At 49.1% G+C, this 23,889-nt stretch overlaps 2 long non-coding RNA genes across 4 annotated transcripts in view; one reads left to right on the forward strand and one right to left on the reverse strand.

Annotated features, from left to right (window-relative positions):
* Positions 1-752: 752 nt before the first annotated feature.
* The window catches only part of LOC123844777 (uncharacterized), a 28,348-nt gene continuing 5,211 nt past the window's right edge, over positions 753-23,889 (reverse strand). Inside the window, exons 2-4 of one of the 3 annotated variants that reach the window (XR_010412008.1) lie at positions 22,889-23,078; positions 1,653-1,884; positions 753-888 (exon numbers count right to left, since the gene is read on the reverse strand). This is a non-coding gene — a long non-coding RNA (uncharacterized LOC123844777). Of the gene's footprint in view, positions 889-1,652; positions 1,885-22,876; positions 23,079-23,889 lie in introns of all 3 variants that reach the window. The other 2 variants (XR_010412007.1, XR_010412009.1) reach the window with 2 other exon arrangements.
* Positions 884-14,902, forward strand: LOC123844776 (uncharacterized). Its single transcript, XR_006790844.3, has 4 exons — positions 884-1,239; positions 1,340-1,536; positions 3,350-3,591; positions 7,128-14,902. It is a non-coding gene; the product is annotated as an uncharacterized LOC123844776 (long non-coding RNA).

A 23,889-nucleotide genomic window follows, 5' to 3' on the forward strand; every position in this document is an offset into this window, starting at 1 on the left:
GGGATGCGATCTTTAATGTTGCTTTGTAACCAAATTCCCCATTATCCTTTCCTCCTCTGTCCATCTTCTCTGTCTCCCGCTCCTCTGTTCACGGGCTTCAGGAGCCCAAATACCCAGGACTTGACTCCTTTGGCAACAGCTCGGTGTTACCTTTTCAGTGCCGAGCGACCGGAAGCGGAGTGCGCCTGCGGCCTTCTGGGAAATGTAGTTCCGTCCTCCCATGGCCTTGGTTCGGTGTAAGGACTCCGTCTCCTCGGGCCGCAGAACCAAGGCCTGGGTGGTGGGGGCACGTGACCGGCCCGTCTGAAAGCTTTGGGGACTGTTCCGCGCACGGCTCCTCGCAGGCCGACGCCACCGACCGTTGCAGAGCCGACGAGCCCGGCTGGTCTCCATGGTGACCGGCTCGCCGCAGAAGCCTCTGGGAATTGTAGTTGGGCGGGAGCCGGGTCCGTGCGCCGAGTTCCGAGCGGTGGCCGTTACCGCTCGCCACCGCGGTCCGGTCGGAGCTTGGCGGCGTCCGGGGGAGCCCCTTCCGCGTTTCCTCGGCCTCCGGGACCCCAGGCAGGCGGGCGGTCGCCCGGAAAGGCGGGGTGTGGGCCCGGGCTCCAGGGGAGGTATCTGGCAGGCGTTTTGCAGAGGCTCGCACAGTGGGTTGGTCACAGCGTTGAGAGCCGCATCAGAGCGTGGCCTCGAAGGAGCGCTTGGTCCAGTCTCTTCTGCTAGATTAGGGGGGACCGAAGCCCAGACAGAGCCCATGGTTTGCCCCAAAGCGAGGCCAGATCCTAGTCTGTCCGCTCACGCCTTTCTTTGCAGCACAGAGCGCCCTGCCTGACACAGAGCAGGCGCCCAGACATCGGTTAAGTGTCATTTCGTTCTAACGACAGCCAGCTGAAATACAAAAGTACAAGATTTTTAAAAAAAAAATTTTTTTTTTTTTTTAAAGAGGGAAGTGGACCTATAGATAAGGAGACTTACCAGCCAGATACACCTGTAAATTCATTTGGATCATGAGTCTAAGAATCAATTGTGCGGCTTTTTAAAATCTGGTAGATGTGAACATTGATTGGCAATATGGCAGAGTTACTGTTTAAAACTTCTGGTTGTGAAAAGGCTGTTGCGGTTATGTTTTAAAAAGGAAAAGAGTCTTAGAGACACATACTGCAGGTTTTATGGTCGAAATGATGTCTGAGATTTGCTGAAAAAATACCCAGCGTGGCCGGCTGCGGGGAGCCAAGAATGGTACGGGATACCTGAGATGGCGTTGTACTATTTTACTCTCTTTAGCGGTGTTGAAAAGGACCATAATCAAGGGGTTTTATTTCATGTTACTGTGTTTCAGAAAGTTTCTGAAATATGAAGCAGCTCAGAGTTTCTCTGAAACATAAGCCTCACACGGCACAAGTGAGCCTCCTTGGGGACTTCTCCCGTCAAGAAAGAGCACCGCAATGAGGGGGGCTGTGTCCAGTGCCCCCAGGTCCTTCAAAAGCAGGACAGAATTCTGACCTTGAAGCCAGAGGCAGAGGACCATGCTGCCAGGTAATCAGCCTCCCACCCAAGACCTAGCCCGTCAGCACTTCAGAGAGTTCTGGGACCCTACAAGCTCCAACATTTTTTGATCTAAAAAAGAAAAGAAAAGAAAAGCAAGTAATTACCTTTATTTCCTTTAAGGCTCCCAATTTTCTTAACTGTCTCCAGGACAGGAAGTTTTCTTGGGGGGGAGATAGCGCCCCCCTCCCCAGCACAGGAATCACCACACATCACCAGCTTCAGCCACTTGATCCCCAGTTCACACGTGGTGGGAACCCCACACCCTCCACACCAGTGGTAAGAGGCAGCATCTTCTGGGGAGGATATCACGGTCTTTGATCTTTTTCCTGGGCGCTCCTGTGTTGAAAAGGCAGACAGAACATGATAGCTTGCAGACCTGTGCTGGGAGTGGGGTGTGATCTCAGACTAGCATGAGACCTTACGTCCAGGACTCAAAGAGGTGCTGAACTCATTGGGGCACAGCCGAGAACCTCAGGCTTCCACCGGTCTCTCTGCCACAGCTGGGGGTCCTTCATTACACTGGACATAGTATTAGGCTATTTGAGTTCTGGTGTGGTCGCTTTATTCTGGTGAATTCAATATAAAAATTCAAATTCAAATAAAGCTATTCAAATAAAGCTATTTGAATTCTGGTGTGGACAGCCTCCTTAGCCACCCCAGCGACTCTCCCCCGCCCCCCACCCCGGCCCCCCGGCCCTCAGGACCTTCCTGGGGTCCAGCATCTAATGGCTTTTGCCTGGTCTTACAAGAGGCTTCTGGATCTCCAGATGAGACCAACATCTGTTCTAATGGCTCAGTGTTTGGGCCCTTCCAGTCGTAAAGTGTAAGACCTCCTTGGCCCTAAGCTTTTATAGCCTCTCGCTGCCCATGCTCGTAAAGGGCAGCTGGGCAGCATAGCCCAGCACAGTGAGGGCTGGAGCTAGCTGGATTCAGGTCCTGGCTCCGCTGCGTGCATCTGTAAACATCAAAGAGGAGAAAGTGCTTTGTAAACTATAAAGTGCCTACATATACAAGTTTTTTTTTAATTATTATGATGTATCGGAGTTCTTTGACCAACACGGGACCACACACTCAAATCCAGCTTCCCACCCCTCTGCCTGGGCCCCGCTTTCTGCACTTACCTCAAGCTTCGACCCCAGGATGCACCTCCTCGGAGGTCACTAACCTTGGCCCCTTGGGCAGCTTCCTCAGCTGCCCGCCTCCCACACCTATTGCTGCATGGCTAGGAGAGCCCAAGTTCTTCCCAGCCTTCTCAGAATTCCCTTCCTGTTCCGCTGCCCCCCCCCCCCCCCCGCCATCCCCACACTTCAGTCCCCTGCCTTTTCCTCATCCTCTCCCCAGGTTTGTACAATAACCTGGAGGTATTCTCTCCTTATGAAGTACTTCATAATTTCACTGTATTTCATAACCTGCTTTTTTAAAAAAATGATTTACTTAGAGGGTGAGAAAGAGAGCATGTGAGCAGGGGCAGGGGCAAAGGGAGAGGGAGACAGTCTCCAGCAGGCTCCCTGCTGAGCATGGAACCCAACGTGGGGCTCCATCCCAGGACCCTGAGATCATGACCTGAGCCAAAACCAAGAGTCAGCTCCCTAACCAAGTGCACCACCCAGGCGCCCCTCATAACCTGCTTTTTAAAAAAAGTGTGATCATTAATTACTTTTCTATAACTTCATTTTTCATTGCTGTTTTATATGTCATGGTTTATTTCATCCATCCCTGGTGGTAGGCTTGCATTTTATTTCCATAGCTTTTCTTTGCAAAGCAAACAGGTAACATTTGGATTTTCTACATATGATTACAGACGGTGACCTCAGGAGTAAGGACAAGGCACTCAGCTCAGATCAGGAACTTGCTGAAAGAAGATCCCACGGGTGACTTCACCAGAGCTGGGAGATACCTCAGAATGTTCCAGAATCTTAGACCAGCATTAGGGAGCCTCCAGACAGGAGGCCAAGCAGCTGCCTTGCCCAAGAGAAGAGTTTCAAGCAGGAGAGGGAAGAAGCAGCCATGACGGTGACAGAAGTGACCAGAACTCCAGGCCAGGTGAGTGTCTCGTTCCAAGTCAGAAAGTTGTGCAGACAGAGACCCCATACACGTAGCACTCGTGGCCACAGTTTGTGGGCAGACCCAGCCCTCATTTAGCATCAGCCTGCACAGGAGAGGACCCTCCATGTGGCCGTAGGGAATAGACTCTAGATCACCCAGAAGCTGGCAGTCATGTGCCCCTGCGTGACCAGGTCAGGAGGGCAGCACGTAGATGAGAGAAAGCGAGGCAGGAGGGACCACGGGGTGTGAGCCAAAGGGCATGAGGGACATAACTAGAGAGACAGCAGGGAGGGTTCCTTCAGGAGGCCTCATCCCCAAACCCAGACCCCCTTGTGGCCCTGCAGCTGTCCTGGGTTTGTGCTCCCCAGATGTGGAAGGGCCCAGGGAGCTGGCCTGGGTAGCGGCTCATCACCCAGCCACTCGGTTGTCACCTGAGCCCCCAGGCCTCCACTTTAGTCCCCTCTTGGGGCACTTTTGTGTCATTTCTGCCTTTCAAAAAATAATAATAATATATTCATTCTCTTATTAACAAAAGGAATACACGTCTAGAACAGAGAACTTTAAAATAACGTCCAAACAAAATGAAAAAAAATTAGTCATCTGTTTCGGAGTCATGGGTAACGTTGCCTCCCTAGCATCTGTTTCTAAACATATATACACATTTCCCCCATTACTCAGATTTCTCCTAAAAAAAAAAAACAACAGGTGGGAGACCTCCTGGGGTCCACAGCCACCTGCAGCTGGGACTATATCTGCTCTGCTTTTCTGGGTGGGAAGCAAGAGAAGGCCCCGCATGCTTGTGAACACAGTGGCAATCCCCCTCGTGGCCACAAGAAGGAGGTGTTGGCTCACGCACATGTGTCCCCAAGCCGCCTGTGTGTCCTGCCGGGGTCTGGAATGGGCAGCTCCCATGCAAGGGACCTGTAGTGAGTCTTCGCTTGATTACTCCTTCTGCTCACTGCATCTCTTGGAAACCTTCTTGGTGCACGAGGGAAAAAAAAGACAGAATTCCCAGCCTCCCTCTTCCACCACACGTGCCTGAACTTGAGGAAGCCTTGGACAGCTCTCTCCTCGCTGTGGCAGCCTTGGGCCTCCCAGGGAAGGGATAAACCACAAACCTGCTCGGGTCATCCCCACACCTAACCCTCTTCTCGGTTTCCCATCGCTTTCAAGGTCCATTCTGAGCTGCGTGCCTCCCCACCTGCACTGTTTCCTCACATACACTGGGCGGGCCGTTTTTCGGCCCCTCTCACTCTGCTCCATCACCAGCAGACCTTCCCGCAAGTTCTCTCCACACATCAGGCTGAGGCTTCCCTTTGGGGTCTTAGCCAACCTGTTACTTCCTCCCCAAAGTCACTCTCAACCCTGTGAGTCTGGGTTACGTAATTCTCTGTGCTTCCTCGGGGCCCATCCTTCCCCTTTCAAACTGCACAGCATGCTGGGTTGTCCGCTTCCTTCTAGAATGGGAGTTCCATGAGGGCAGGGACCGTGTCATTCTGACTCACATCCCCAGCGCCTGGCGCTCCGTGAGGGATATGAGTGAGCCCTTCCCTGTTCTCTGAAGTAGAGTCTGCAGAAGGCAGCCCCTTCCCCCTTCATCCCCCTTACCCCCAGTTCACCAGCTGCCTCTCAGTGTCCCCTGTGTTTCTGGAAACGGAGCCTGAGGAGGAGCAGTGCTGAAGGGCCAGTTGGCTCCCTGTGGGACGACCGTGGCACGAGGAGTGAGACAGACGTCGCCTCGGTTGCTGGCTTATTTTCTTTACACAGTGGAGCTAATGGACCCCTGGCTCGTGGGGGGGCTTGGAGGAATCACGTGCCCCCCCGGACACATGGCGGACAGACTCCTTCCTCCCTCTTTCCCGAGCGCCCCTCTGAGACCGTGGGACCCGGAGGTGCTGCTGTGCTCCCGAGACCCTTCTCGTCTCCCCACGATCTCCCAGGCCACTTGCTGCTGGCCCCTCCTTCCCTGTCCTTTATCCACCCCCCTCCGCCCCCCGCACAAACAGTAGTGCCAGGGACAGAGCAGACGAGATGCAGAAAAGGCACTTGTTGAATGGATGAGTGGATGAATGAGCCACTCACAGTCGCCAGCGTGGAATGGGTCACAGTGGTCACCAGCCGGGTAGTGGACAGGTGGCCTCCTGCCCGCCAGAGGCCAAGCCCACACAGGCAGGGCCTGTGTGAAGGTACCCTCCCCAGGCCCGAGGCAAGGGACAGGAAAGGTGACATCAGACTTTGCTGAAGACCGATGTGGAAGGAGGAGGGGCGATGTCCCCGTTCGGCTCAGCGCTGTGGACCTCAGGGACCACACGTGCTCCCCTGTCACCTGAACAAACAGTCCCACGGGGCATCTGCGCTCCTTACAGCCAGGCTCTTGTTCCATTACGGCGCGAAAAGTTCCAAGTTCCAGCAAAATCCTTCTCTAGATTCCGTTCATCGTTGTTTTTCTCCGATAGGAACATTTTCTGTCCCGTGTGCTCAGAGGCCCGTGCGGCGGCCCCCCTCAGGCCCCAGGAGCTCCCTCATTCCCAAGGAGCCCCCGCCCTCTCCCTGGTCAGGATCTTGGGGAGATGAATAAGGGCTGACTTCTCCTCAAATGATCACGGCCCTCGATTCATTCCATTTGAAAGATTTAGCCCGTGAATGACTTATCTGCTGTTGGGCGAGTCCGTGGCTCGGTCCACTGAGGATGCCACTTTCTCCTGCGTGGCACTCGGAAGGTCGGGCTGCCGGGGCTTGTGTTTTATGTGTCCCATGCCCCTCACCTGTGACCTCCTCATCTCTAAGGCTGCTCACCTCCTTCTGAGGACTTTCCTACATCAGTGCCATTCACCGAATCTCTCTAGGATGAATTAGGAAATGAAGGGAAATTTTCCCTTATTCATAATATTCAAAGATTTCCTCTGTACGAATTCTCTGATACCCTCCAGAATTGTGCCCGAGGTTTGGGCTTAGAGTCTGAGGTTTCCCAAAGCGATGCCCTTCTCAGCATATCAGCAGCAGCTCCCCTGCCCCAGGGTGGCCCCCGTGGTTCTGCCCTGGCGGGAAGGCTGAGCAGTGGCGTTTTCGGGCTATCCTCGGTCCTGGCCTCATGCTGTGATGACAGCGTAGGACATGAGAGTGTCACAGGTCCCCAGTTCCAAGAAACCAAGCTCTGTGACTGCACCAACATTCCAGCCCCCGACTGTCTCCTCCTGTGATAGCACAGCAAGAGGACAAGGCACTACTTTCACGGGGGGGGCAGTCAGCTATGTTTTGAGCGCCCGAGGTCAACGCCCGGGTCACAGGTGCCCCTGGAATGCAGCGCCACCACCCCCACCCCCCCACGGCTCTGAATTTGCCCACCCTCCTGGCCTGGCCGGAAGCTCACCTCCTCCCTGAAGCCTTCCCGGGACTCTGTAGGCCTGCAGTTGGACACCCCGCCCCCCCACCGTCCGTGTTCCTGTGAGAGTTCACGGCCCACCAACCCCCTTAGCACCCACGCGATGCTCTAGGTTTTCATGACTTTTCTGTGCCTTCTTCTTCTCCAACAGACTTAAAGGAAGCTCTTTGAGGAGGAGCCACATCCTGTCTTTGCTGTTCCCCATGGCATGTCTGAGCACGGCGGGACTTGGGTTGGAGACCGGGTGCGGCTGTGGCCACTGCGGTCGAAGCCAACGGATTTATGGTTCCGCGCAGTCGTGGGCAGAGATGAGCCCGTGACCGAAGACGTGGCCTGCCTTCTCGGGGGACGGTTGCTGCCGCACTCTTCCAGGTCACGCAGGAGGAAGGTGATCTCGTCCTTGTTGCCACTCCTTGGCCCCGACACCCGCCCACGCCAGGCAGGCCAGCCAGATTCTCCCTGCGGCCAGCCATGCACGGTGCCAATCCTGGGAGTGACTTCAGGGAGGGGGAGGCGGGGGGCAAGCAAGTGATCGGTATTGTGGCAGAGCTGTCCATGCAGTGTCCTGGGTAACTCTGGCTGGCGTAGGGACCACCCTCAGCATGAACCCGCAGCTCTTTGAGGACACGGCCTGGGTCTGAAGCCTCTCTGTTTCCACGGCGCCTGGCTTAGCACCTGGCACGTAGAAAGCCTTCACCTGGCGTGGAGTAGGGGAGTGCTTCTGTAGTTACCAGCAGCCCGGGAGTTCATGGAGGGACCGAGTTCAGATGTTAGTGACTGTCCTCAAGTGTCCGCCCCCGGGCCCCCCACGCCCCAATGAGTGCATCCTCCCTTTGGTATATGGCGAAGTCCTGGGTCCTCAGCACAAAATGCAGACGGTGCCCCCTTGTGTGTTTTGTAAGCTGCAGAATCCCTGTCGGGGGGGGGGGGGCAGGGGAAGGGGACAAATCCTGTGTAACATCGAGGGTTTTATAGAGCCTTGGAGCTCTCTGCTGCTTTCTTTTAAGGCTAGTGAGTTAAAAATGTTCGAGGCCAGATAGTAGGAGCTGGTCCCGAGGGCTGGCACTGCCCGTCCAACCACATCTCCTAGGAGCCGGGGGCTGCTTCCAAACAGCTGAACCTTGAAGCTGGTGGAGATGTGAGCAGGTCACCAAGGGTTAAGGAGAGAGGGGAAGGGAGGGCCCTTGCCAGCCGCCTCTTTGTGTGCTTACCAGGGGCTTTCGTGCCCACGCAGTTGTCTCTGGGCAGGACCACCGCTGACTGCCAGGTGTCCGCGCTCCGGGTTTGGCTGTTGGTAGCTGGAGTGTCATTTACAGTGGGTCTCCAGCACGCTCCCTCACATTTTTCCCCTAATGACCACCCAGAGACCCGACTGAACAGAAATTGCAAACAGGTAGAGGAGGTCGAAATAGATGATCAAGTGAAGGCTGTGGGGGGAGCAGGGCGCTGGAGGGGGCAGGTGGCTCTCAGCTCCGCACTCGTAGGGAATGGGCCAAGGCTCTTCCTAAGAAGCAACTCCAAAGGCTTCTAGAAAATAGCTCGAGAAGCCAGGTCTAGAAGGAAAGCTGTAAAGGGCTTCATGGTATGTAAAGGCACCCCCCCGTCCTCACAGCCCCCCATCCAGAGCACCCACGTCAGGCTCTTGGATGCTCGCTGAGCGGCCGTTCTCACGGGGGGCCTCTGAGGCTGCTCGGTGCATGCGTGAGGCTCTAACCAGCACAGCCTGCCTTTAGTGCCCGCACGGCCAAGGGCTTCCCACGCAGGGCCCCGCTGAATCCCCAGCAGCCCCGGGAAGTAGCATGTTCCTGTCCTCATGTTCGAATGAAGAAAATAAGGTTTAGAGCGGTTAAATAACTTGCCCAAGGGCGGGCAGCGAGTGAGGGGAGGAGCAGGCTTCACGTCCAGGCCTAGGCCTGCCCATCACTCGGGCTTTAAGGCGCTGCTTCTTGCCTTGCGGGAATTTTCCTTGCGTCGCCAGAATCCTCAGTCCACGCTGCGTCTCAATGGCACAGCCACCTTGAAATGGTCTTGCTTCCACAGCCCCCTCCGCGGCCCGTCAGAGCCGCTCAGTAGTTTCTGAGAGGCCAGGTCGAGTGGGGGCTGAACCTCCCGACCATCCCTGTGGTTCACGAGCGACATCCTCCGCACTCCCAGCAGTCACTGGAATTTCTGCTGTGGGAATTTGGGGAGAGTCTTGAGGCGTGGCAGATGCAAGAATCTGTGATTTCTGCTCTCCATTCTGTGAGTCAGGTCATCAGGCAGAGCAAGGCGGGAACAATTTCTTTCTGCTCCACTGTGTCTGGTCCTCGACCCAAGAGGCCCAAACGGCTGGATTTGGCTAAGGTGGTCTGACTGGCCGTAGTGTGGGGCCCTGGGTTCTGTCTGCCAGCAGGATCCCTCCCCTCTTTTTCGCGTGACATCCACTGAAATGGGGTGGAAATGTCCAAAATGACTTTTTCACTCGTGCATCTGATGCTTCCATGTTCTCCTTTAATGGCCTCTCTTCATAGAGTAACTTCATCTCCTTACATTGTTGTTCCGGGCTCCGCAAAGCCACTGTCCATGCTCCTCCTTGTCCATGGTACCTGTCCTGCCCTGAGCCCCATCTGTGGGGAGCTGCCACATTTGGCCCCCACTGTATTACATGACCTTGCCCATTGGGCCAGGATCCAGTGGAAGCTGACCAGTGACTTTTGAAATCACCTGGTTGGCTCAAAAATATAAGGAAAACCAGTCAGACCAGTCGGATTCCTCTTTGGGGAAACTCAAACCAAAACATCAGACTGTATCGGCACAGTGTGTGTGTGACAGGATAGCGTGAGGGCAAGTAGGGCTTGGATGGGCCGATGTGCTGGCCTGAATGAGGCTGAAGAAGGGACGTAGAGATAGAAGAAAAACAAGCCGTGACATGGAGAGACCTCCGAGTGGAGGGAACCATGAGCCTGTCATTGGCGATGGGAGAAAGGAGGGGATGGCCGGAGCAGAGCTGGGACCCATGAAAGCCTGGGGGTGGAGCCAGTCCCAGAGGTGCCCTGGTGTCCCAGAGCTCCTGGGCCCGCCTGGCCCATGTGAGTCACTGCAACAAACTTGTTCCTTATTCCCTTGGCTGTCAGTTGGCTTAGAGGGGGCCACGTGACTTCAATCTGCCAATAAAAATTAGGAGGAAATGGGCTGGAGGTCCTTCTGGGAAGAATTTTGCTTTTTGATGAAGGATGGTGAAGAGGCCTGGCCCTTCTTCCTGCTTTGGACATGGATGTTTGAGGATGTGATACTTAGAGCTGTAGCAGCCATCTTGGGACCATGAGGCAACAAGATCAAGGGAAGAAGCCAACGTACCAAAGTTGGCCCAGCAGACGGACAAAAAGAGCCTGGGTCCTAGATGACATCGTTGAGCCACTATACCTATCCTGGAACCACCTACTTCCAGTCTTATTGATACATTAATTAAATGTCTTTATTTTCTAAGCAGATTTCTGCTATTTGAAGGCTAAGACATTCTTAGCCAGTATAGCACTCCTCTGAACCTGTCCGTCATCAACTCCTTAGAGCCCCATGGCTCTTGGTTTAGATCCAAATGAGAAATCACCACAAATTTAAACAGTGGAAATCTTAACTTATGTGGTAGGAAATACAAGTCAAGATTTCTCACAGCCTACAGAGCAATTCCAGCACCTAGTCCCAACTCCCAGGGCCTGTTGGACGCAAATGAGGAAAGGTAGATTCAGGAAAGTTCTAGATACATGAGCATGAGTCTTCTAAAATGGGGCTCAATGATGAATTTTGGGATGAACAAGTGCAGTGAGGGGAGAGGGGGAGAGCCTAAGCATGGGCCAGAAAGCCATGGAAAGCACACAGAAGGAGCAGCAAGCTGGAATGGACAAATGGCGGGTGGGTTGGATCACTTCTGTGGGAGGCCAGGGTCCACAGCAAGATTTCACAAGTGCCAAGTACTGGCTGGGAGGAGTTTACAGCAACTAGAATTAAACTGGTGGAAAACGAGGCCTTTCGTTAACTCTCCAGCCAGCCTTCCTGACATTTTAGATCCTTTTAGGAACAGGGCCTGAATTGTGGCCCTTGCCTGCGTGCAGGCGCTCCCATGTGCTTCATTCTTTGTCTCTTCTCCACCTCTCCCTCTCTCTCCACCCTTTCTTCCTGTCTTCTCAGCAAAGCCAGGAGCCAGAAATGCTCAAGATCTGAATCTCTTTCACCTCAGCTGGAGAGTAAAGATAGTGGGAGGCAAGGATGTCTTATTGAAGCTTCGAATTCTGGTCTGGGGATCATCCTGGTTCCCTTGGGAGGGGGGAAAGCCGTCTGTTGATAAGGACTAGATTAAGCTTTCTTCTGCCCCAACTTTGACCAAGCAGTGGGGACGGGGGTGCTTCTTCAACACAACATAAGAAAATGTGTGGTCCTCCCTTCCCTTGTGCAATGAGACGTTGAACTTGAGCACTCTAGGCCTTCCTCTTTCGATTTCTAGTTTCAGGTACACAACAAAGATAATCTGACATCCTCCTCATGGATCCTACGAATATTTCATTGCATTCAGAACTTGAGAAAAGTCTCACCAACCCATTTCCCATCCCCACATCATCAGTAGTAGAAACATGTGGCCTGTAGAAGTTCATCAAATGAATGGGGGCCAAACACGGTTGAGTTACCAGCAGACTCTGCCACTAAGCCTCGTCCCTCTGGGTGCAGCTCTTATGCACCCTGCGTATCTTAGGAGTTCTGCCCCCAAAGGCCAAAACCAGGTCAACCCCGACATTTGCCCACTGCGTTACTTCACTCACTCAGTAGAAGTACTGAACACCTAGTAGAATTACAAGCTAAACTTATAAAAGCAATGATACTATTAGGAAGATTAGTCATTAAAGACACACACAAAAAATTCCTGACCTCATCAGAGAAATGAATGAAAGCTTTGGGATGGAGGAAGCAAAAAGGGTAACCTCCTACTTTGATGTGATTAATGCTTCACTGTGATGCTTAATACACCGTGAATTCCCCCACCCCCACAGTTGGCCCGTACACCATGAAGGTTTCTCTGAAATCCAGTAAGGAAAAGAACTTGAAGGCTTTTCCTCCTCCTTGGTAATCAGGGTTTTTTCTCCAGTATGAATTTGCCTGATTATGGATTAAACGCTCTCCCACAGTCTGTACAACACGAGAGTGTCTTTCCCGTGAACTCTCCAATGATAAGAAAGGGCTACACTGTCACCACATGATTTTCCACACCGATTAGGCTCACAGGCTTCTCTCTAGGATGAATGATCTCAGGTTCAATCCACTCCACGCTTCCCCTAGACAGTTCTCCATATTCATTACATATGACCGGCTCAAGTCCGAACTAAATTAGCTGATATTGTCTGAGTCTGGAACTGGGATTGTAGGTTCTTCCTCATCCATTATGCTTACAGAGCTCCTCCCTGCCCTGAAATCCCAGAAGTCTAATTAGCTGTGAGCACGGTCTAAAAGCATTTTCCCATCCATTACGTGCATGTGGTTTTTCTCCAGTGTGAATTCTCTGACGTTGAATGAGCTCTGCTTTCCCAAAAGCCTTCACATTTATTGCATTTGTAGAGTTCCTGTGGCTTAGGAAGGTGCTAGAATGCTTGCAGAGGCCTCCACAGATCGGGCTTTCCCTAAGATGAATGTTTCAGTGTTCAGGAGGATGGGAGCCCCAGCAAAAATCGCCTGTATTTGTAATGCAAGGTCTCTCTCCAATACAAATACTGTAATCCTGAATAAATTCTGACTTCTAAGATTTGGCCACATATATTTGGGGGTCTTCTCACTTCTAAAAGATACAGACAGAATTGCACCTTATCCCCATCTTCATCCCATTCATGGGATGGGGTCCCTGGTCGTTCTCTGGGTTGTCTCCCTAGTCACATCTCTCTCCATGCTTGGGGGCCAGCTCGTCCTCTGATAGGGACCTCCTCACTGCATTCACCTATGAGTCTACTGCTGCAGAAAGTTCCTGCTCAAGGCCCGCTTGCTCTGGGTCCCAGCCTCACAATATAAAATCCCAGCAAATGTAAATCCCAGCCATTCTCTCTCAAAGAACCAGAACATGTCTTGAGCGGAGAGTATAAAATTTGGGGAGAAGACTTAAAAGTCAGAGTGCCTTTGGGTGAATCTAGAAAATGATGGCTGTGACAGATGGCTGGTTACTTATATTCTCTTTTTCTTTCTTAACGAACCCTCTTGTGGTCACACTGAGAATGTACCCATTAAAATTACCTTCCCTAGTGACCGGGAGGGAGCACATGGGGTCTTGCAAGGAGGCTGTTCCCACTCTGTTCCTTGATCTGGATGCTGGTCAAATTGATGTGTTCACTTTGTGAAGATCCCTAAGTGGGATCCTTAGGACTTGTGCGCCTTCTAGGAGGAAAGTTAAAAATGAGTACGTTCCCCATACTGCCGCCGTGCAGCCAGCAAATGAGATGTAAGCAGAACTGGGCATCCACGAGAACTCATTAAAGTGGGGGACTCCGGAGCAGGAACCTTTTGCCTTTTCCCTGCCTGCCCCTCTCCTTCTCGCGGATCTGGGAGGTGCCGCCCGAAGGCGCAGCAGCCATCCTGGGAGGTGTGAAGGAGGGTGCCCCTTCCCTGTGGCCATGAACTTCTCACCTCTGGAATTTTCAGTTTGTTTAGTCTAGGCAATGAAAAGTGACTCGTTAGGCTAGGCATCTTTCCCTGTGTTCATTGCCTCTTACGTTTTAATTTTGTTCACCTTTCTCTTTGATCCTTTTGCAAAAGTTCTGCATTCATTGAAGGTATTGTCCCTTCACGTGTCAGATGACTCGTGGCCATCCTTCCAAATGTCTCTTGAGTTTGTGGGGTTTTTTAAGCCAAACAAATTACCCCATTTTTATTGTATGGCTTCTGAATGTTGCATGTTCATACTTTTCCCACTCCAGAGCTGTTAAAACGTTAATCCTTTCTGCCTGCTGGTACTTCATAGTTTTGTTGTTTTATGATAAAATCTTGGATCCCCGTGGAATTTACCTTGAGGTAAGGCCTGGGGGTGAAGGTCCGGATCTTCCCCTCCCCAGTCACCTCTCAGCACCGTCTGGGGAATAGCTCCCTTTTCCCAGCCGTTGTGAAATGCCACTGTGATTATGGGTTCAGTTCCCATTTGAATGTGGGTCTTTTTCTTGAATTTCTATTTCTGTACCTTGTCTGATACATAATTATTTTGACTCTTTTTCTTTATAAGTTGTTTTCCTATCTGATAAGGCTACTGCCTCATTGTTCTTTTCCAGAACTCTCACATGACACTAAGGTGAATAAGTGGGGGTTGGCGGTAGTCACTTAGAGATTTCCATGATGTCAGACTGTACAGAGCCTCCTGCATACAGAGAACATTCTAACAATATCCTTAGTTTGAGCAATCTCCCCTTTTCCTCTGCAGTGTATTCTTGGAGCCATTTGGTAAGCAAGAGTCATGTTTTCTCGTGATAATTACTCATATCCAGAAACTCAACATCAAACAAGTTTCGGTTCTGACAAATACATCATAGAAGCAAAAACAAAACTTAGGATGGTCTTTAGCAATATAAAAGGGCAACATGATGCTCCAAGTCCTACGCCGTAGGCATATGGGGACTCAAGATAATAATGTCACAGGCGGGCCCCTGGGTGGCTCAGTTGGTTAAGCGACTGCCTTCGGCTCAGGTCATGATCCTGGAGTCCCGGGATCGAGTCCCGCATCGGGCTCCCTGCTCGGCGGGGAGTCTGCTTCTCCCTCTGACCCTCCTCCCTCTCATGCTCTCTGTCTCTCATTCTCTCTGTCTCAAATAAATAAATAAATAAATAAATAAAAAAGATTCATCACAGATAATGCAAAATTGGCTTCACATTTGAAAGTCAATCAATATAATTTAAAAAAATAAAAAAATAAAAAAATAAATTAAAAAATAATGTCACAGGCCTCCGTGTGCTGTAGAGTCTATACAAAGCACAAACCATTCTGCCAGTCTGTCTGCCTAGTCTAAAAATAGACCTATCTGTGTCAAAAGGACAAATACAGCATTCACAAATGTGCTTCCCTTTGGGAATTTAGGAGATTCATGAGGAAATGATGTGTAAGATCCAAGTTTCTTTTTAAGGTAAACTTTCCAGAGAAAATGAAACTGATTCTGTTTCTTCTGATAAATTTCCCTGAAACAAAACAAGCATTCAGAAGAATTCCATTCCCCTTACAGCTGCGTAGGATTTTTAGGTTTTTCCTAGAAATGGCTATGATAGTATTGAAAGGCCTCTAAATTAGGACATTAGTTTTGAGTGCATGGAAGTATTAAGAGAAACAGTCTCTGGAATCATGCCTTTGATCTTTGCTTTGCCGCATAAATGCTTCATATTGGTGTAATAAACAAAATGAAATGTTTGGAAAAATATGGGTCCAGGGAAGATTAATTCCTCCAATAAGTCAGAATTTGTGGGAAATTACTATAAGTGTAAAATTAAAAAAAAAAAAGAAAGAAACTATATCGGCTGCACATAGTGACTTCCTTCCAAAGAGTACAGCATGGGATGGGGGGTGATAAGTAGCTGCTTTACATGGGAGAAGCCCAACAATCCCCACCCCAGCCGGGCAATGAAGGTCAGTGTCAACAGTGATCAGGCTTGTTGATGTATGTACCCTCGATATGATGTGATGACAATGGCCCTTTACCACCGTTGTGGTCTTTGTCCCCAAAACCCATTACTCCAGTCTAATGCAGTGAAAACATCAGAAAATCCCAATTGAGGACCTTGTGCAAAATGCCTGACTCCTCCAAACTCTCAGGGTCATCAAAAACAAGGGAAGTCTGAGAAAACTGTCACATCCAAGAGGAGCCTGAGAAGAAATAACAGCTAAACGGGGTGCTGTATCCTGGATGGGATCTTGGAACATTTTGAAAAAGACATTAGGTAAAAACTAAGGAAATTAGATCAAGGGTGAACTTTATTTAATAATATATTAATATTGGTTCGCTAGTTATAACAAAGATACCATAAGATGTGTTAATGGGGGAAACTGGGATATATGGGAACTCTACACTATCTTTGCAACTTTTCTGTAAAACTAAACTACTCTGAAATGAAAGTTTTATTTAAAAATAGGCTAAAGGGGTGCCTGGGTGGCTCAGTCATTAAGCGTCTGCCTTCGGCTCAGGTCATGATCCCAGGGTCCTGGGATCAAGCCCCACATCAGGCTCCCTGCTCAGTGGGAAGCCTGCTTCTCCCTCTCCCACTCCACCTGCTTGTGTTCCCTCTCTCGCTGTGTCTCTCTCTGTCAAATAAATAAATAAAATCTTTAAAATAAATAAAATAAAAATAGGCTAAAAATATCAAGTATTAGAAGAGGTTGATGGCGGTTACAGACAAGATGGCATGGATGCAGTTCTCTCTCTTCTCACTAAAGTGCAGCTCAGACCCTGGACATAATGTCTAATACGAATAGAGGAAGACTCTGGAGGGTGGAGAGAACATCAGGAATTAAGAAGAATAATGCTAATGGTAAAATTATGGGCAAACATATTAGACTATTATCCTCTTGAGTTTTTGAAATTATGTCTAATAGCTAAAGCAAAAACTGTAACGTTGCCTGACGTGGCATTCATTGTATGGAAAAGAAATCCGTAAGGCAATTTTAAATGGGGGTGCGTGGGTACAGAGACCTAAATGGAGATAGTATGGTTAAAAATATTGATACCAGTAGGATTTTGGAGTAAGTTACACATGTAAAACACCTAGGGCAACCACTGGGGAAAAGAAAAACAAAAAAAAAACTATACAAAGACTTTGTTGTGTCAGTCCCAGCCCATTGATAGTGATGTTCTTGATTAGGAATGCCTGAGCCCCACAGATGTCCCTCCTTCCACCAGCACCAGGGCCGGTGCTGTGGCTGGGCCAGCCCTTGTGGTTCTTACTATGATTTCAGGATGCACCTCAGCAAAACCATTGGGGAACTTTGAAGAACATGGTTTATTACACACCCCAGGGCCACACATGAAGTTCTGGGTCAAGAGAGAGAGAGAAAAGACCTAGGGCTCTGCCTTTATTAGGGACTGAGGGTGGGGTACGTAGAGTTTCACAGGTACACTCTTTATTAGCAAATTTATGGCATAAGAGGAGGAATTAGGGCACGGGAAGGGAGAAATGAGATCAATCAAGTGGTCGGTTAATCTAGGTTACTCGGGGCTCTTTGTAAGGGGAACTTCATGGGTGGGGGTGGCCTCATTCCTTACTAGTTATTTTGCTGGCACCGTGCCAACCACCCAGCAGTATGTTAATTCAAGATGGAGGTCTTTGAAATGGATGCCACAGCAATCAGAAGTTTGTATCAAGCATTTACACTACAGAGATGCACTCAAAACCAGTATAGATAAATGAAAATGGAATTATAAAAATTGTTCAGGCAACCAGAGAAAAGCATGAAAAAGAAAACAGAGGAATGAAAGCCAGAAAACAAATAATAAATGGCAGGCTTAAACCCTAACATGCCAAAACTACATTAGATGTAAATGGTATAAATCTACTAGTTAAGAACAAAGAATAGGGCCAGGGCAATGAGAGGCCTCCTTGGGAAGGCTGCTGGAGCTACAAGGAGAGAGGCATGTTCTGTGCTCTGGAATTGCTAAACTAGGAGAATCAAAGGGTGGAGTTCCTGGTGGCCATTTGCTCACTTAAAAAAAAAAAAAAACAAGGATTGGTAGAGTGGATTTAAAAACATGATCTAACTCTATACGGTATATAAGAAATTCACCTCAAATATAAAGATACATGTAGACTGAAAGTAAAAGGATAGAGAAAGATACACCATTCAAACATTAGTCAGTGGGAAGCAGGAGTGGCTATGTTAATATCAGATGAAGTAAACTTTAGAGCAATGAAAATTGCCAAGGATGAAGAAGGACATTACATCCTTTTTTTGGGAGGGGGGTCCTTTTATTTCAATTCAATTAACATACAGTGTATTATTAGTTTCAGAAGTAGAGTTCAGTGATTCATCAGTTGCATAGAACACCTAGTGCTCCTTCCATCACCTGCCCTCCTTTATGCCCATCACCCAGTTACCCCATCCCCCCACCCACCTCCCCTCCAGCAACCCCCAGCCTCTTTCCTATGCTTAAGAGTCTCTTATGGTTTGTCTCCCTCTCTGATTTCATCTTGTTTTATTCTTCCCGGGTTTGTTTTTTTTACTAACCAGAATCATGCTGTATGTATTGTTCTTTGATGTGCTTGTTAGAGACCTTCTCAGCCTAGCACACTCCTTTTATCCATTCTGTATTCCACAGAAATAGTGTCACTGTTTGGGATGCTTCATTCTGCTGTTATAATTATGCCCACTTTTGTGCACAAACTTGAGCACAGGGGATGGAATTTGAGGGGAAGAGTGCCAGTTTGAATCCTTGGCAATCTGAGGTGAAGGCGTGTTGACTTGGCATTGAGCAGGTGGCAGGCCATGCATGATGACTCAGGCAGAAGGGCAGCTGGACTGTGAATTTGGGACCCACAGGCCGATGGCATCTTTTGTGACAGGGACGTGGCTGGTTTTGCTTTTAACTTTTGTTTTTCTGGGAAACTCTCTCTCTCCTTCTATTCTAAATGAAAGCCTTGCTGGATAGAGTATTCTTGGCTATAGATTTGTTTCCTTTTAGCAGTTGGAATTTATCATGCCATTCTCTTCTGGCCTGCAGAGTTTCTGCTGAAAAACCCACTGATAGCCGTATGGGGTTTCCCTTGTTTGCCACTGCTTTCCTTTCTCTTGCTGATTTAAAAATTCTCTCTTTATCACTACTTTTGGCCATCTTATTTACTTTGTATCTTGGTGCAGACCTCTTTGGGTTGGTTGTGTTGGGGGGCTCTCTGTGCCTCCTGGATCTGGATTTCTCTTTCCTTCCCCAGATTCAGGAAGTTTTTAGCTATTATTTCTTCAGACAATCTTCTGCCCCCTTTTCTTGCTCTTCTCCTTCTGGGATCCCTATCATGTGACTGTTATGCTTGACAGTGTCGCTGAGTTCCCTGGGTCTGTTCTCATTCTGTGTATTTTTTTTTCCCCTCTCATCTGCTCAGCTTGATTACTTTCCATTACTCTGTCCTCCAGGTGGCTGATCCATTCTTCTACTTCCTCTTTGCTATTTATTCCAGGTGGTCTATTTTTATTTCCATTTAGTGAAACTCGTTCTTTTTTATGTCTCCTATCTCTTGGTGGAGGGTCTCATGGAGGTTCTGCACTCTTTTCTCAAGTCCAGTGAGTATCTTTATGAGCATTACTTTAAATTCTCTATCAGACATATTACTTATCCATTTCACTTAGGTCTCCTGCTCTGATTTTGTTCCACTCTTTCATTTGGGACATATTCCTTTGTCTCTTCATTCTGTCTATTGCTGTATCTGTTTCTTTGTGTTAGGAAAGGCAGCTTCGTCTCCCACACTTGAAAGTAATGGCTTTATGAAGAAGAGGTCTTGCAGCGCAAGGTCTCCTTTTCACCAGAAAATGGTGCTTCAGGGGGTGTCTCCTATACGTGTGTTCTCCAGGGGGGTCCTACCATTGTGGCTGGGGTGTGTTTGCCTTCAGTGTGGCCTGCGATGGCTCTCTGCCTGTTGTGGGCAGAGTCTGGTGCCCGTGGTGTTAGTGGGCCAGTCCGGGGCTGCCTTGGGCTTGAGTTGAGTCAGACCAGGCATTTGCTAGAGACGAAGTAGCACCAAACTGCAGGCACTTTCCCTGTGTTGTCCTCTGAGAAGCTTTTGTTGGTGGGTGGGGCCTGCAGTCAGACCAACTACCTGCCCCCAGCCCACTGCTAGGGTCACAGTCAGACTGGTGTGTGCTTATCTTCTCCTCTCCCTGGAGCAGGACTCACTTTGGAGTGGCGCTGATCCTTGGCTGGGCTGCGTGCACACTGCCAGGCTTATGGCACTGCTTTGATGGGCTCTTGCCAAGAGCGATCGGAGGGGGTGGATCTGCTTCACTGTGGCCTCTTGTCTCTGCCAGGCTGCAGAGAGTCTGTTCTGCCAGCTTTCAGGTTGCTTTCTGGGTTATTTATGCCGACGTGGGTGTTGTCTAGGTGGCCACGCGGCAAGAGGTGAGCCCAGGGTCGTCGTCCTCTGCCATCTTCCCAGCAGCCTCTAGGACATTACATCCTGATAAAAAGATTTGTCCACCAAGAAGGCATAGTGGTCCTAAATATGTATGGACCAAACAACAGAATTCTAATATACATGAAGCAAAATTGGTAGAACTGAAAAGAGAAACAGACCAATCCACAATTATAGTTGAGGACTTTTAACACCAATGTCTCAACAGTAGGCAGAATTACTAGTCAGAAAATTGTCAAGGATATAGAACAACACTGTCATCCAACAGGACCTAATCGATATTTATAGGACTACTTCACCCAAGAACAGCAGAATACTCATTCTTTTCAAGTGCGCATGAGGCATTCACTAAGGTAGACCATTTCCTGAAAACAAATTTCAGCAAATTCAAAAGAATTGAAATCATACAGAATGTGAACTTTGACCACAGTGGAATCAGACTAGAAATCAGTAATGGAAAGATAGCAGGACATTCTCCAAACACATGGACACACACACACAATAATCCATGTGTCAAAGAGGAAGTCTCAAAGGAATAGGTCACATTGAACTGAATGAAAATGCAGCATATCAAAATTTGTGGGACATAGCCAAAAGAGTCTGAGAGGGAAATTCACAGCACTAAATGTTCATGTTAGGGGCTCAAATCAATAATGTAAGGTACTACCATGAGAAACTAGAAAAAGAAAAGGAAAATAAACCCAAGTAACACAGAAGGTAGGAAAAATACAAACCAAAATCAATAAAATAAAAGACATAAAAACAACAAAGGCAATTAAACAGAAAGCTGTTCTTTGAAAGATCACTGAAATGGATAAGCCTCTAGCAAGGGCAATAAAGAAAAGACAAGGAAGACACAAATTATCAATATCAAGAAGAAATCATTGGATGACCAAGAATTGGCAGAGCTAGGACAAGGAAACAGGCATGTGAGGGTCCGGGCAGTAAACCTCACTCTGACTCTATTACAGGTACCATGATGTGTTCTAAGTTCCTAAGTCTAGGCTGGCCCACCAGGGAAAGGGAAGTCTCCCCCAGAGAAGAGGATAGTAGTGAGAATGACATTCCACATCCACCATTCAACTCTGATCTGCCAATAGAAGTGGCTGGACACGTGTCCAGAGAGGCAGCAGGTCGGGGCATACAACAAGATGGCACCGAGTTAATGGCCGCATGATGATATCCACTGAACATACCCAGCAGTGCCGTGATAATGATGTCTGTAGAGTAGCACCAAGAAGCCTGTGTTAGGGCTCACCTATCCCTCTTCTAATATGTTTTAGAGGAATCAGTCCCCTTTCTTCCAGACCCAGGGCCTGCAGCAGAGCAATCTCCCCAATTCTATTGTCCAGAAAACCTACAATAGAATATACTCATCCTCACTAGAGCCACCCCACCCCTTAGGTCTGCCCCTCACCTTGGAAAGAAGATCTGTAAACCTTTTCTGAACAAGCTATCTACTTATTTCTACCCCTTGAGAGAAATCCCTGATTCTTTTTTTTTTTTTTAATTTATTTATTTGAGACAGAGAGATAGAGAGAGAGTAGGAGCAGTGGGGAGAGGCGGGGGTGGGGGGGAGAAGCAGACTCCCCGCTGAGCAGGGAGCCCGATGCAGGGCTCGATCCCAGGACCTGGAGATCATGACCTGAGCCGAAGGCAGACGCTTAACGACTGAGCCACCAGGCGCCCCGAAATCCCTGATTCTTATCACCTCCACCAGTGCCAGGGGCCAGGAACTGGGCACCCATGCTGAGCACAGCACAGAGCAAACTATGGTATGGAGGGAAGCAGAGGACATCCGTATGGATGATTTTCCAGCCATTGTCACCATGGTCAAAACCATCACCAGAACCTCGGGAGGTCGCCTCCTCATCCAAGTTGTACCCAGCCAGGTCATTACAAAAGACACACATGTGAAAGACAACCACAAGACCCACCAGTGAGTTGATGATGGGCAACCAATAGATTTCCCATGCCTGGGGAAAGAAGTCACCACCATCATCCCCACGACACTTGCCACTCCCAACATTCCACTGAAGTCTCGGACCAGCACCAGTCTCTGTGTGGATGAGGCCGTAACCCAGCGGGGCTGTGGGGCTTGACACCCAACACCGAGACATCGGCAAAATAATTCCATCTCCATGGATTCAATGTGGAAATCCAAAGGGGTCTAGAGTCCTATCTTGGGGCTGTGTGGCAGGAAGCCACTCTGCCTCCTTGTAGCTGACAAAGCCACGGATTGGCAAGTCATCCACCAGAAATGGAAAGCCTTAAGCCTTGGTGGCGTGGTGCACATAGAGCCAGTCAGGAGTTGGACGAGGCCTCCCCAGGCATGGGATGAGAGCAGGGTTTCTCCACCTCAGCACTACTGACATTTGGACCAGATAATTCTTTGTTCTGGGCGGGGCTGTCTTGACATCGGCAGGATATTTAGCCACATCTCTGGCCTCTTTCCACTAGATGCCAGTAGCATCTCACCAGTTGTGACAATCAGAGATGTCTCTAGACCTTGCCAAATGTCCCTTGGGGGACCAAATTTCTCCCTGCTGGAAACCACTGGGTTAGACCTTGGTATGTTGGGCATCTCCAAGAAGAGGAAGTACGATCTGGCAAAGTTAAGGCCTAGAGAAAGGAGAGAGGCCAAGTGTGAGAAGGCCAGGAGTACACTAAGGGGAAAATCTGTAAGATAGGATTCACTCAAGGAAAAGCATGATACTGGAAGGTTAGGTAGAGAGTAAAAACACCAGTTAAGAAAGAGCCGAGAGGTAGGTATGGAAGGCAACAGAACTACGTGGGAGGAATAGTTGGGACCTTATTACCAGCGGAGAAGCTTGGAGTCAAGAGCCCAGGGCTCTGATATCAGCTCTGCGATCTTCTGTCCATGTGGTTCTAAAACAGGCACCTCTGAGCAGGTATGTTTCTCTGGCAGCTAAATGCCCATAAATACGCCTGCCCTGCCTACCGCACAGGGTCGTAGTTAGAAGTCACATCAGACAATTTCCAAAAAGATGCTCTGAAAACAAAAGAAAAAGCCACAAAGAATAAAATATTGGCCATTCCCACAAACTCCAAAGACCTTAAAAGGAGAATAAGGGAACACTAAATCACTCTACCCGTATGACTGCAACAACTTGGATGAAAAGGACCAATTCCTTGAAAACTACAAACTACCCAGACTCACTCAATATGAAATAGATGATTTTTGAAGTCTTGTAACCATTTGAAAAACTGAATTCTTCGTTTTAAAAAAACAACCCCTGTCCCACAACTAGTTTGATGATTCACTGGAAGGACTCACAGGACCCCAACATAAAGTTATACTCAAGGTTAAGATTTAGTAGAGCGAAGAACAGAATGCAGGAACAGCAGGAAAAAAGATGTTTATAAGCAAAGGCTGGAGAGGTCAAATGCATGCTTTCATAATCTCTCCGCGGGGATAGCACAGACACACCTTCTCCATGTGCAAACAGCAGGAGCATATCCAAGATGTCCTGGCCCAGGAAAGACCCCTTGAGTCTTAGGGTCCAAAGTTCTCAAACAGAGCTACTTACATACCTGCCATGTGAGCGAGCATGGCCCCCAACCAGGCACCAGGCACCTCAACCATTCATGAGCATCATGAGTCTTTATGTTACCTTTTTTTTTTTTTTTACGTAATCTCCACACCCAATGTGGGGCTCAAACTCACAACCCCGAGATCAAGAGTCTTATGCTCTTCTGACTGAACCAGCCAGGCGCCCCCTCCTTAGTTTCCTTTAAACACGCTGACAGCCTGGCTCTTCTCAACCCGCTGCTTTGGGCATCTAGAATAACATCTCCCCCTG

Source organism: Mirounga angustirostris, unplaced genomic scaffold (genome assembly GCF_029215605.1).
Source record: "Mirounga angustirostris isolate CCGP_5_RB_7025 unplaced genomic scaffold, mMirAng1.0.hap1 SCAF_5, whole genome shotgun sequence".
NCBI classification, from domain to species: domain Eukaryota; kingdom Metazoa; phylum Chordata; class Mammalia; order Carnivora; family Phocidae; genus Mirounga; species Mirounga angustirostris.